Raw genomic sequence first — 16,235 nt, 5'->3', positions numbered from 1 at the left:
ACAACACTCAGAACCTGAAAGCGTCCTACTGTTAGGTTGGGGCCTCCTTTTCAAGTAGAAGGTTAAGAGCTACTTCACTAGACTGCAACAACGCGGGTTGGTGGATACAGATTTGGCAGTATTTCATCGAAATTAGACACAAGCAGATTGCCTCAAGATGTTTTACTTCACTACCGAGCATGAGATTAATTATAAACACAAATTAATCACATAGAAGTGGTGCTTGTCTAAGTTTGAACCCGCAAGCATCGGTTTATCACTGGGCCATTTCGGCTATATATATAAAAATATATATATATATATTTATTTTTTATATTTGCTCGTAACTGTAAAATTTTAATTGAGACTTTTTTTTAGCAGTAGAATATGTGATGAGTGTTTACACAGACGGGTTTGCACAAAGTCCTACCATTTAGTCACGGAAACAAGATTTTAGCTAAAATTGCTTATATTTCTTATACTTTGCTTTTTGTATTACTACTTCCAATTCATATTCGTTTTCTTAACTTTTTTTTCGAAGATATAGTAAATTAATAAATGAAAGTAAGTCTACCATTTTAAAAGATGGCATTCCAAGAAATAAATCTCACCTCTTACACCGTCAATATGCCACCAATCATGGGATCTTAGATATTAACTCCCTCGTAAGACTAGCTAACAGAATATTCAAGCCGGAACAGCTTAACATTAATACAAATGAGCAGTCAGGTCTGTACAAAGCCTTCAATTTCCATCATTGCATCTCTTTAAATTGCTTAATTTATATTTCAGTTTATGGTAGATTTACTTTTAAGGTACTGGTCTTTTATTAAATTTTGTCCGAATAATTTTCAATTATCTCCGTGAAATCTGGTATTATGTGAGGGATTGTAGGAGCATATACGTCATAAATACAATTTTTTTTTTTTATGATTTAGATAGGCGAACCTTCTCTTCAAAGGGAGAGGCCTTTAGTCCAGCAGTGGGAAATTTACAGGCTGCTTATGCTAGGCGAACGGATGGTATGTGGACATCACTGCCCATAGGCTGGTAAGTGGACATCACTGCCCATAAGCAAAGGCGCTGTAAGAAATATTAATAATTCCTTACATAGTCAATTCGCCACCAACTTTGGAACTAAGATGTTATGCCTGTGCCTGTATTTATACTGGTTCCTTTAAGCCGTAACAAAACAATACTAAGTACAAACAAAACAATACCTAAAGGGCGTATCACACTGTTTGAAATACTTCACGAGAGAGACATTATTTCATCAAAGCATTTTTATCTAGCTGTTAACATATAGTTGGTGATATAGTCAATGATAAGTGATAGTATGGTAATTATTTGGTGGTTGGGTTAGGTTAGGTTAGTGGTCTGTGGGGTACATGTCAGTCACCTCCTCGTGGTGTACCCTAGGCAACGGGGCCCACTTGAGCTTGCTCGTCGGCCACGGCTAAGACTGGCGGGAGGGATGCCGCGGGGCTGCTCTAGGTACGTCCCTGATTGGCGTCAGGGCGGACCATGTGAGTGGCCTCGTTGGCTAGGAGGGAGTAGGAGGGCTCGCTACTTGAGCCTCCCAGGTGTTTTACACCGGTGGTCAGCGGCGGAGCCTACCATCTTATCCGCCGCAGGGCGTCAGCTTAGTTGACGTCCAGCTTCCAGTGGCGGACTCGGGGGAGTTCGCCACATTCCCACGTGGAGGACGAGTGGGAAGGCGCGCACTAGGCGCGCTTTCCATGAATATTCAGCCGCCATACGGCGGTTGCCGCTGGTGAGGTCGCGGCTGCATGCCCTTGGCGATCCCGTGGCCTCACCACTCGGCGGCATGGTGGAAACCCGAGGATGGTTTTAGTGGGTAGGACAGGGCATTAGCACTAGCGTGCCCTGGTACGGGGCATTAGTTCCCGGTTGAGTCCCACATACCCGTCCCGGTGCCCCGACCGGGCGGCATGCGTTAATGCATTTCCTCCTCGTTAAACAAAAGAAAAAGGTGGTCTGTGCAAGCCCGTCTGGGAAGCACTACCCACTTATCATATATTTTATCGCCAAACAGTATTAGACAATACTTATAATAGTTTTATGCCGGTTTGAAGGAGTGCACAAGCGACTCAACAACTTAGTTCTCAAGGTCGGGAAGCATTGACGATATATTAAAAGAGATTGTTAAAAAAATATTCTTTTAATTTTCTTAACACTTCGTACAAACATAATGACGTAAGTGTGTTTTATTAAGAATAATGGGCTTTGATACTATAATATAAAGTCCATATTAGTATCGAAGGGCCAAGTGACTGGTCAGTTGGAGCGATGCCAGCGATGTAACTGACAGACCAATTTTCTTATCCTCTGGAGCAAAAGTGTGGAACACTCTTAGAATAACTTATATATTACATTGATACTTTATAAAGCCTAGGTGGACTTATTGATAACTTTAAATATGGAAAGTTTAAATCCAAGCATGCAACTGAAACTTCAAGACATTTCTAATAAATATCTTGTATAGCGAAAATATCTTGAGTAAATTCTGTGTCTCGGGAGTTTTTGGGATATTTTTTTTGTACAATTAACACTTGAGGAAGGACTTGTTATTCTTTGTGTGGTAGTGTGATTGATACTTTAATTTTAATTTCAATATTCGATAAATTATTTTTCTTGTTTTTTTTTTTTGTTAATTTTATAATTTTACTTTCAATTTATAAATACACATAAGCAATTGTTTATTAATTTTGTGACAATCTCGCTGAATATAACCTTTGTTTCAACTCAGCTAGCTATACTGAGCTACTGAGGAACCGATATGGCCCAGCGGCTACAAGGCATTTATCTGAACCAATGATTGCAGGCAAAACTCAAGCAAGCAACTTAATTTTCATGTGCTCAATTTGCGCTTATAATTCATCTAGTGCACAGCACAGGTGAAATAAAATATCGTGAAGAAACCTGCATGTTTAATTTCAATGAAATTCCGCCACATTTATATCAACCCCCATTGGCACAGTGTTGTAAAATAAGCGCCTAACCTTCGGTTCAAAGCAAGAGGAAGCCTTAGCCTAGTAGTGGAATATTTACAGGCTGAGCTGACTCCTTTTCTCACATTGTGAAATTTAAATTGTTCATAAATGTATAGTAATCAAAGTTCTTATTCTCTTTCAATTAGGCTCTTATTAGCACTTTAGAATGTCATGTTTCAGGATTAAATTGAATGTTAAGCTACCACTTAAGGTTAAATTAGCAGCAATTATTTCGAGACATGAGTAACTACTAATCTTATTTGGAGCGTGGTGTTAAATTAGACTTCAAGATAGACTTACCTCGGGTCTTTGACCTCTGAAATTTACTATTTGCTATTTAATTCTACAGTTATATGCTCGATACCTACCACTGTACCAGTGAAAGCCTTTCCGTTTAATCATTAATATTTTACAATGTAAATAATTTGCTTAAAAGAGTTTTGTTTTATGATTTCAAATTTTTATTTATTTTACACAGTTAAAAACGTAGCATATTACTTATATATATAAGAAATACATACAATAAGTATTATAGAAGGAATACAGTTGAAAAACGTAACTGTCAGTTATTAAAAATAATATATAACAATGCTACAACTCAAGTTAGATGTATATTACCTTCCTTACTACGTGTATGACAGTAGGAGCACATTCCTCGATCGCAAGTACATAGTATACGCAAAAGTTACATGCAGATTCCATAAGAGTTCCTTCAAAAGAGTACATTTATTTATATATTGCGTTAAAAATAATTAATTTTAAAAATAAAACGTATGTGTTATAATGTTTAGCACTCTTTATTTTAACCTGTTCGTGTTCATCTTATTATTGAGGAATAAGGCATTAAGTCAATATAAACGACAACAAAATATGTCGTTATGTAATTAAACAAATATGTTTTAATATAACAATATTATTTATTTTGAGCCGAGATGGCCCAGTGGTTAGAACGCGTGCATCTTAACCGATGATTTCGGGTTCAAACCCAGGCAGGCACCACTGAATTTTCATGTGCTTAATTTGTGTTTATAATTCATCTCGTGCTCGGCGGTGTAGGAAAACATCGTGAGGAAACCTGCATGTGTCTAATTTCAACGAAATTCTGCCACATGTGTATTCCACTAACCCGCATTGGAGCAGCTTGGTGGAATATGCTCCAAACCTTCTCCTCAAGGGAGAGGAGGCCTTAGCCCAGCAGTGGGAAATTAACAGGCTGCTAATGCTAATGTATTTATTTTGCAAACTTGATGTGTGACGTAAAGCGGCTTGGTAGAGAAAATATAAATCCCGATTCATACGCATTGATTAAATTTTGCATGGATGACAAAATGAAGCTAATTCTGAATTTAATAATATACTATGTTTATAAATAGTTATTTATTTTATCAAATACTTTATTAAATAAATTAGTTTAATACATTGAAATAAATTTAATTATGTTATGTAACTTTGAATATAATTTCTACCATTGTTTTATATATGTAGAAAATGATTACAGTTCACATTTTTCGTCAACGTCGACCCTTGTCAAGATCAAACGCTTCAAGCGTTTTTCAATCAGCTCAAATATTCGGGAGATGCGAATTATGCTTATTAACGTGCTACGTCATTTTATTCCATTACACGTAACGTTGCAAATCTTTTTCTTCTATGTAACACTGGCCCAATATATATGAGTAAGTTGGAAAAATGGAACAGTATTTGAATTACTGTTGATATTTCTCAATGAAGTTTATTTTTTTTAACAAATAGTTTATTTTATAATACTTATTAGTAGCACTAGTTTTTATTATAATTATAGGTTGTTAGTTTTTTAAGGCTTTTTATATTTTAATCCACCTGATGGTGAGTGGTCACCATCCTCCACAGACATTGACGATGTAGGAAATAATAATCATTCCTTATATTACACCAACGCTTTACCAACTTTGGCAGCTAAGGTGTCCCTTATGATACCTACCCAGATTGGCTTGCACAAAGCCCTACCACCAAGTATTTTTTTTTGTTTTTACATATCAATTTTATTATGAATGAATATGATTGCGTGATGAATATGTAATTATTTCGCTTTTTAGCAAGCCGGCCTTGAACCCAGGACCGCAAGTCCTCGCCCTTGAACTGTGCATATAGATGTATAGCGTCAAACTTATTCGACAAATATCATAGCAGTGTTAGTATAATATTATTATACGTACATAGAAACTCCACGTTAATGAGTCTGTCTACTTTAGATTCAGACAGATGGGGCTCGTGATTTTAATTTATAATGGATTTAGATAGTAGGTCGTCGAACTAAAATCTTCAGTACATTCGCGACGAACCGTAAAACGAAAATTTGCATTTACAACATTGTTAGTCTGAAAAATAGATCTAAGTTTTTATATTTATTTCGTGTTGTTACAGTTTGTGTTCTGGACGAGTTTAATTTAAAATGGGAATTGTTTCAGTTTAGATTTATTTTAAATAAGTAGAGAGTATATACTTTAACGTATATTATATAGTACAAATATAATGTACTTAATTTGACATGTACATAGAAATACCATTGGAAGTACCATTCTTCTGTACTGTCTTTACCCTCAAGGTTGCTTGTTTTAGCGATAAACCTTTAAAAATAATATTTATAATATTGTATTGTAATCATTGTTGCCATAAAGAAAAACAAACACCTTGTAAAATAAAAATATTAAATGGTGCTAAAATTCCATTTAAACATAATACTCCACGTATTGGCTTTGAATCCCATACTTGTAGGTAAAATTAATTAATTGTCTGTTAAGACAAACAGCCGCTGAAACTAAATTTGCAAGAAAGCTTGATATAATGTTCTTTTGTATTTTTTAGAATATTCATTAAAACCAAAGTTACAGTTTTCTTTTGACTTCTTTGTTATTCGTCTTATGTTATGCTTGAGTTGTTTTATTTTCCTCTTTTTGTAATAACAGACTTTCTTAAAATACTTCATGAGTTTGTAGTCAAATGAATCAAATGTTAACAAATATTTCTGGGTTCGATATGAAGCATATTTGGATGTGTTAAGAATATTTCCTGTATTAATGTTAAAATATCGTCAAGAACAAGTAATTTGTTTTTCATCAATTTCAAAAGGAATGATATGGCGATTGGAAAGTTTGAGTCTATTGAAAATAGTCATAAAATCATTACATTACTTTCTTTAATATTAGAAATAAAGACATCTTCAGAAAGTACAAAATCGAGGACTTATGAAACGATCATGGTTTCAATGGCTCGCGTTTGTCTCCGTTTTATGAAATGGATAGGTCGACGGGAAATGGGCCACCTGATGGTAAGTGGTAGTTTCAAAGTATAGCTCATTGTCCTTTTTTATGGAATAGAAAGGCGGATATCAATGTGCCCTATGAAATTTTAACCATTCCTTACATCTCCAATGCACCACCAACCCTGGGAACAAAGAAGTTATGTTATGTCTTTTGTTACTGTAAATACACTGGCTCACACCCCCTTCTAATAAATATGATGACTGGGTGATACCTACCTAGAGGAGTTAATATAAAGCCCTACTACCGTGTTTTGTTTGTTGAAGATCCTTAATAAATAAATAAAATAAAATGTTTCGCCTAATTTAAATCACTCATATAAGCAATGAAGTGTGACCCAATATATGTCAGTAAGTTGGAAAAATAGAACAGTATTTGAATTACTGTTAATATTTCTGAATTAAGTTATTTTTTTTCAACTAATGGTTTATTTTATGTTCAGGTTTTCTGTTCCAATATTTTTCATGATAATGGATGTACACATTAAATGCTAATGTTGGAAATATATAGTAGAGCATATTTTTATTAGACTACAATTATTATACGAATGGGTAAAGTAGTGTGCGTTTGCCCACGTGGCTACTCTGTACGGAGTAATATTAACTCACACAAATAACTTACATTACACACTACACACACTAGTAGACTAGCGGTAGTACACTAGCGTTTGGAAAAATAGATGACGCACCCCCTTTTTTTCCCGCGATTAGATTGAACAATCTTTACCGCTTATGTTATATCATTTTTGAGCCAATTTTTTTAATATTTTTTTTTATTCGATTATTTTTTGTTTGACTTTATTTGGACTTGATACTTTGTGGCTTTGTGCAAGCCCGTCTGGGTAAGTACCATCCACTCATCATATATTCTTCCGCCAAACAGCAGTGTTGTGTTCCAGTTTGAAGGGTGAGTGATCCAGTGTAACTACAGAACTATAGGCATAAGGGACATAACATCTTAGTTCCAAAGATTGGTGGCGCATTGGTGATGTAAGGAATGGTTAATATTTGTTACAGCGTCATTGTCTATGGGGCGGTAGCGACCACTTACCATTAGGTGGCCCATTTGCTCGTCCGCCTACGGACTTTGTAAATAAGCAATAAACGATTCGTATTTGAGTTTTCATTTATTATAAAAAGGGATGCTGCAGATATCCTAATACGTTGTTAGTTTATTAACAAACATTTTTAAATTCTTGCAAACGTTGGCAATATCGTGTTTTAATATTGTTAATGAGTTCTTTCGTTCGGAAAACAAATTAATATCGGACGATGTGGAATAAAATTTGAAGCGACGGGTATTTGTTTGATGATTTTATATTTCAATGAATCACGACTCTTATATTTTATAAAAGCAACGCGTAATTCGATAATTCATGAATAAATTTGATAACAATTGCATAATCAAGTTATCGGTTTTAATAGAACGAATATTTTTACACTCGATAAATACGATTTTTGTCAGGCCGAAGAGGTATTCTCTGCTATTCATACTTTTTTATAAACCCTGAATAGATTACTTAAAAAATTTATGGAAATTAAGGTCTTTACTGTCGTTTTGACTTAATAAAACTTGCCAATTTTGCTACCCGTCTACAAAAGGTAGTCATTCTTTATTTGGAATGAGATAGTTTTCAAAATGGAATACTGAAAATGACTAATTTAATAGCATATTTCTATTTGACTATAATTGGGAAGTAAGTTGATGAGCGTATTCATCCACTCTGAACTTACCAATATAACTAGATGAGGTAGCCTATAAAACAGAATAGCTGAAAAAAAAAATAGCTTGAATGTGTATTTATTGTTGTTTGATAATCAGATTCATCTGTCAGAATGAACTAGTATTGCCAGTGTATTCGACAATTAATCTGTGGGTTTTGCCCAATTAATTACGACTGCCGTCTATGTATTGTGGTCACTCGTAATCATAGTTTGGTCTGTGGTAGACATTGCTTATGGTAGACACTGTTTAATACCATAATAATATAAAGAGATGAATTAGTGTGATTTCTAATAGGTAATATTCAAGGTTAAATAAATTGATCTCTCTAAAAAAATAATATTAGTGGTGCTCATTTACAAAGGGATATCTATACTCATTTTATAAAGAGCTAAAATTTGTTTGTTTGTATGTGGATGGTACCTAATCTCCGAAACTTAGAACCCAATTAGAAAAGGTTTTTCATTGGTAGGAAGCCACATTATTTCTGAGGTATAAGGTTTAAATTATACTTAAATCATATTATATTCTTTATATTTTCCCTTCGTCTCACTGGTATATATATAAAAATGCAAAAGTCAAACACAGATATTCAAATATCTCAATAAATTTACTTTAAAATTTTCCTTATGTCATACACCGATATACTATTTTGTGACCGAGTTCCTACCTTATATTGTAGCCAGATTTTCTTCTAAGTACCGGTAGATTCATGTTGTTTTTGTATCTGGTATGACAAAGATGTATGCTGTCAACTGTACATAAAGTATAAAATATAAATATTGGCATTAATTTACCGATTTTAGATAAACGTCTTGACGGTCATGGTGTAGCTTTTGACAGCCTTATTATCACTCTATTTAATCAATCTCGTAGAATGCGTAACGTAAATTAATCCTCCGTGAATGCTTCCTTCGCTAAAGTTAAAATATTTTTTTGTATATTTATCAAAGTGTAAAAAAATATTTGAAGCGTTTAAGCCTACTGTGATAAATTTTGACATAATATTCTTTTACTAGTTCATGGTTATTCCGTACCGTACATTGGGCGAAATGGGACAGGAGATATACCATTGTGATTGTATTTTAGGAACTTTTTATTAATTCTTTCTGTGAAAAGGAGTTCTTAATATATGTTAGACAACCAACTGATATTGATACGATATTTTAGTTATTTTAATAGTATTCTGTTTTTTGACGTAATACTTTGGGGAAATGCTACAGATATTGAATCTTTTTTCCATTTCACAAGAGAGAGCTCTCCGTTCGATTTATGATCTCGGAGCTAGAAACTTATTTCATCTATATGATGTACCAATGTTATATATATTCAAAATAACATTGATCACTGATAAAATCGCTGATAATCATTATACGAACACGATAAGTAAGGATAAGCTTATAACGCCAAGTTTCCGACTCCGTGAAGTCAATAAATTCTTCATAGAGCAAGGTATTCGTTTCTATAATAGAATTCCGCAGATATTTTTTACTTAGCCTTCTCATAAATTGAAATCGTTTGTTAGATAAAATATTAATAAATACGACATATTATTCAATACAAGATTATATAGATAATAAAAAAAATGATAATACTAGTTGACATTCAAGCAAGATTTATCATACAAATGTGATTGTGACTGACAGAACTTTGTATTACAAATGTTGGAAAAGATCAACTACTGAGTCTACCGCTTTTTATCGGTAAAATGATTTAAATTGCTTGTAAAAGCCTACTTGAATAAGGTATTTTTTGATTTAATGAATATTCTTACAAGACTCAAGAAGCGATAAAGAGACAGGGCGTATCCACAGATATATAGATATAACTGTGGGGGATCCTTTCGATCCTGTTTTTGCCGAGCGAAGTCACGGGCTGTTGCTCCCTGAAATTTATGTGACTTGACGATGGATTGCAATTTGCATATTGATGTCTAAGAGTGGACGTTTTATAAGGTTGATACATGACTGCAATAAGTACTATAATTTTATCTAAAGGAATTATTTATGATGTAACGTAAAAAATATTATATAAGTCATTTTATTTAAATTTTAACTTTGTAAAGAAGACATATTATTCAATACAAGATTATTTATGATAAAAAGGCGTGGAGCAAATAGATGTTGACTTCCAGGCAGGGTGTATTATATATATAGGTATATAGTTGTATATAACTGACCTTACTTTGTATTTTTAAATGTTGAAAAAGAGTAACTACTGAGTTTTTTGCCGGTGCTTCTCGGTATAATCTGCATTTCGAACCGGTGGTAGTTTCACTTAATATAGTTTGTTAAATGACGATTCAAAAGTGCTTGTAAAAGGTTACTTGAATAAAGTATATTTTGATTTTAATTTTAAGAAGACTAGCTACTAGTCTCCATGGGTAAAAGTCAAGACTGCGAAACAATATCTCATCGATATATGAGAGTAGTGAATCTTTATTTGCGCACACATTTAAGCGCTATTTAATATGCGCAGATGGCTGTTCTCTGTGAATGGCCGCCGTGACTGCATATGTGTTTGTTTACATTTTTACTATCGAACGCATAAATATTGTTTGTGTGAGTGTGCTTAAGTCTAAATATATTTTAGTAATTTCAACAAACTCTTAATTAAGCATTTATGAAGTAATTAATACCTTGATTATCTGTAGCAATATTTATATTTACAAATGCTTAATAATGGCACATGGTAACAATACAGCGTGTTACTAAAATATATTCAAACACTGCCAAAACAGATAACATTTCGCGCCTCCTAATTTTCTATGTCCTTGAGCTTATATACCAGTTTTGCTTAAATTTTGCTTACATTCTAAAGCTACGAACACATGAGACATTTTTATCGCACGTATCTGCTTGCTCTTATTACTGGATATTATGATGCAACTACTTCATTCCATCCATTAGTTTTATTGTTAGTGATAGCAAAACAAAACATACTTGAAAATAACAAACAACCTATTTTAATATTCGTCTGTTACATTGGTAACAGTCCAATATTAATACTTTTTACAGATTTTCCGGAAACGTTGACCATTGAAAAAATCAGCCTTGTACCTTATTACTTATTTCAAAATATCCTTGAATTTTCCTGTCGTAGAGCGTCAGAAAAAGCTGTGTATATTCACAGCCTAATATTGCAGGAAAATTTATTCTCACCAAGATTGCTATTTTCTCAGGCGCCGGAGAAAATGAAAAGTGCTTTTAGTTTCGTAGTTTCGTGATATCAGCCATGTTAAAATTTTGGTTTATTAGGGATTTTTGGGCTTACGTTGTTCGAACTTGTGAATTCGCTTTAGCGAGATTAGGTTTATTTTTGTTTCTATTTCTGCTTGTGTGGTTTTTAAAAAAAATGTAGATGTTATATGTAAAAGGGTTTATATTATATTGTAAGATAGCTCAAGCAGAATTTACAGTACAGAAATTTAAAAATATAAATAAATAAAATTAAAATATACAATTAATTTTGCGTGCGTTCAGTTGTTATAAGATTATTAAATTATATATTATATATATATATATATAATTTACATACCTTGAGCCATGATGTTCAAAAGACGTGTATTTTAATCGACGATTTTAGTATAAGCCCGGGCAAACAACAATATATGTTATATTATATGCGTGCATAATAAGTGTTTATGATTCAAAGGATAACATCGTGAGTAAACCTCCATGTGTCGAATGAAAATTTGCTGCATATACCAACCCGTATAAGGACAGCGTGTTGGAGTAAGCTCCATACCTTCTCCTTGAAAAGAAATGGAGTAGCCCTAGCCCTGTTGTAGGAAATTTTCACAATTACTTTTACCACACCCTCGGAATAAAAAACGACTGTCTTGTGGACATTGTGAACGATTGCAAAATTTCACTTGAGTATTCATCGCAGACTTTTGCAGCTTCATCTTTGATATTTTTAATATTTTCTAATTTGACTTTTGATCAATAAGTAAGTGTAATGCTTCTACACTGAATTTAAATGTTGAATGATGAACTAAGAATAGAAAATTCTTGCTCACATTAACTTAAACAACAATTTCAGCATCAACGACCAACATCTTAAAGTAAAAAGGTATTTGCATAAAATTTCCTCATACACCATACACTTGATAAATTAGCTAAGGATTTTGTTATTTAAGCCCGTGATCTAAAATTCAAATGTGTCTTAAAACTTCGCTGTTTAGTCTATCGAATCACTTTACTCGACAATAACTCGATGAACTCATTCTTCTACTTTTCTTTTCCAAATTTCTTATACAAAAGCAACGATATTTATAATGAAGTAATATTCTCTTTTTAAAGCCAACTAGTCTTTTACATAACGTTGGGTAATATTAGTTTTATCTTTCCTAGATCAATGTTTATCTTCTTTGTTACTATTTGAAATAACAGAAAGCGTAGAATTTGCTTGAGGAGTTTTAGAATTAGTTTGAAATGCGAGTGTAGCTGCAAGTAAAGATTCTTAAGGGAATTTATTTATTTTTATAAATTCACCGCAGTCTCGATTTTTTATGTAAAATTCGCACCTATCATCAAATTCATTCATATTAAAGAAATTCATTCATAGCGGATGATTCAGTAGTTATGGCTGTGCATTGATTTTCAGTCGACAGTTGATTTTATGAGTACAGATAAGGGAGCAGATGATTACTGCAAATATAATATCCCATCAAAAACATAAATGTAAAAATGAGAGCCAAGTTAAATATTATAATATATACCTTGGTTGTTGTCTTCAACGACAAAAGAAGTGAGATCTAAATTTGTGCCAAGTTAAATAGTCCTTTCTGAAATTTTATTATAACTACATAAAATATCATTTCTTCTTATAACTTGGGATATATTGTTGCCTAAGGTCTGACTTGGCTAGTTAAAAAAAAAAAAAATTACAATAAAATGATAAAAAATTACCAGTTTCAGTTTTTTCCTTTATATTGGCCTAATTATCTACCTGCATGCCAAATTTCAACTTTCTAGGTCACCTGGAAGTAGGTTATAGTTTTGATCTATAGGTCAGTCAGTGATAAAAATGACGATTTTTAGACGTTAATATCTAAATAACGATTTGAGATGCGTTTATGAAATTTGGAACACATATGTATCTCGCGAGTCTCAATATATGAGCCAAATTTGACACATTTATGTCAAATAGTTTTTGAGTTATGAGGAGGTCAAAAGTGGCTCCAAATGGTTCGTGTAATATTACACACGGTGCTGCACGCCAGTTCTGCTATACTAGAACTTGGCTGACACGCTACCGCGTGTCTAGATCAATAGTAGCTAAAATAAATAGTACTTCAATTAGGGTTAATTTTATATTTAATTACCTGGATGAATTCATTACCGGGCAACATTCAAATGTAAGTATTATAATTAAAAAGCTTTCTTATTTTTTTATTGACGTATGGTATTCATATGCATTTTAAATATAATTCTGAATGTCTTCTGAATCTTGATTTCTTAGGCGGTCTGGTTGATATTCGGCCAGTCTGTTCATAATCGGACTATCTCTACTACGGATTTCTTTTTAGGCTGTAATCCAGAATACATTTGTAGTCGACAGGTGTGGCTCCTTCATCAGAGTTCCCAACGCGTTATCTCTGTCGTTTTTATCTTTGAGCTTTTCGTGTGACGCGATATTGCAACCACTGCATGGGATACGCTACCGTGCCGTTATAATTTTCTCGTGGCATATTTGATGAGGATGACCATCTCGTTATCTAATCCTGTGCCTCACGTATTGCGAAAGCCTTAGATAATCTTAACTACAAAAAACCATATTACAGATGGTAAACTAACGTGTAGCAAGTTCATCAATTCGTTGATTTTCATGCAGGATCGTTTAATTAGTTAATCGTATTTGTTGAAATTTACTTGTGTAATTTCATTGGTGAATGCTGAATTACTTGCCGGTTGTTCTCGGTAGAATTTGCATTTCAAACCGGTGGTAGCTTTACGTTTAGTCGAATCCTCTAATAGTCAGCTTGAGACTCAGCTCCGCAGCGTACGCGGTTAGAAAAGTTAGACAACTAACTGATATTAATACTGCTCGATTAGTATACTTTGGTTATTTTCATTGCATTATGTGTTACGGCATTTTGCTTTTGGGTAACGTTGCGGAAATTGAAATTGTTTCCATTCTGCAAAAAAGAGCTGTTAGGTCTATTTATAATCTTGGAGCTCGAAACTCCCTTAGGGATGTTTGTAGAATGGGTATACTTATAGTTTCTTCCTAATATGTTTACAACAATATTATGTATATTCACAATAATATAGATCTTTTCGAAAGAAACGGTGACTATCAATGTACATACACGAAAAGGAAAGGTAAACTAATAACACCTAGTTTCCGACTTCGCAATTTTAACATACCCTTCCTGGGGCACGGTATTCGTTTCATAACATTCCACAGCTATTTTAGACTTGGCCTCTTAAAAAAATAAAGCTCATATAATAAAAACACTGATAAATAAGGCTCATTACTCAATTTTTTTTTTATGGTATCGGTAGGCGGATGAGCAAATAGGTCACCTGATGGTTAGTGGTCACTACGCCCATAGACAATGGCGCTGTAAGAAATATTAACCATTCCTTACATCACCAATGCGCCACCAACATCGCGAACTAAGATGTTATGTCCCTTGTGCCTGTGGCTCACTCACCCTTCAAACCGGAACACAAAAATACTGAGTACTGCTGGTAGAATATCTGATGAGTTGGTGGTACCTACCCAGACGGGCTTATACAAAGCCCTACCACAAAGTAAATACGAGAGAATACAAGATAAAAAAGTCGGCTTAGTATTTATTGACTACTAGGCAGGATATATATAAAAAAATATTCTTGTTTACTGAAATAGTCTGTAATTAAAATGGTGGAAAAGAGTAACTACTGAGTTTCTTGCCGGTGTTTGTCGGTAGAATTTACTTTCCGAACCGGTGGTAGCATTAAATTCATTTAACAGTGTAACATGACGATTCAAACGTGTCGTTATGAGCCTACTTGATTAAAGAATATTCTGATTTTGATCTAATACGACGATTCAAAAGTACGTATTAAAACCTGAATAAAAAATATCTTTTGATTTGTTGGCTGCAATAAGCATCAGCTCCGGATTCTCATCGAGAAATAGTTTTTAAAAAGCGACACGGCTCTCGGTTCGGATGAAAACTTTGTTTGGATTGAAAAATGAGTTTTTATGAACTCGTAAATTTTCACAGACTATTTTACGGGTTCATAGAAGCGTCACATAGTGTCATGCTTGATGCAGTGACTTGCATCAGTTTTAAAATGATTTTGTTAGCGATTCTATGTGAACTTTAGTCATAAAATATATATATATATATATATATATATATATACATATTTTATTATGACGACCTCCGTGGTCGAGTAGTGAGTTCACCAGTTTTCATGGGTACGCCACTTCACTCCCGGGTTCGATTCCCAGCCGAGTCGTTGTAGATAAAGTTCATTAGTTTTCTATGTTGCCTTGGGTCTGGGTGCTTGTGGTACCGTCGTTACTGCTGATTTTTCATAACACAATTGCTTTAGCTACTTACATTGGGACCAGAGTAATGTATGTCATGTTGTCCAATATTTGTTTATGTGTGTATCATGGTTGTAATGCAACCTCAATTTTTGCAAATATTTCGTTATCGTTTTTAACTTGACCGTTGCCAATTAATTATAATTTATCATATATTTATTATACAAGCTTAAATCATGATTAATTAACGTGAAATTTCAGGAAAATAGTATTATCTTCGATTGATCATTATGTACAACGTCATCATGAATTATTAATTGCATATATTAATAATTCACTAAATTCCATCAAGAAATCCATCAAGGAAAAGAACATTGCCACGAACATAACTTTGAGGTACATTTCTCATAACAAAGCGTGTACGGTGCTTCGTGTGCTGTAATCGGAAGGCATAATTCTTCTTTATTACGAACTATTACTTTAACGTATTTTCTGCAGTTATATTTTTGTGACAGGGAACTAGAATAACAACAATATACATTAAATATTATTACCATCCAAAAACCAAATATAGACAAAAAATATTTAAAAAAAATAGTTTTTTTTTAAATTATGTATAAACTAAGTTCTCTAACGATACCTCATTTGTCAAATGATTATAGATAGAAGATATTCGGGTACAGATGTACATATATACAAAGCCTAATGGGCTGAGATAGCCCAGTGGTTA

The sequence above is a fragment of the Vanessa atalanta genome, chromosome 22, assembly GCF_905147765.1.
Source record: "Vanessa atalanta chromosome 22, ilVanAtal1.2, whole genome shotgun sequence".
Taxonomy (NCBI): Eukaryota; Metazoa; Arthropoda; class Insecta; order Lepidoptera; family Nymphalidae; genus Vanessa; species Vanessa atalanta.
This window is presented reverse-complemented; position numbering follows the sequence as displayed.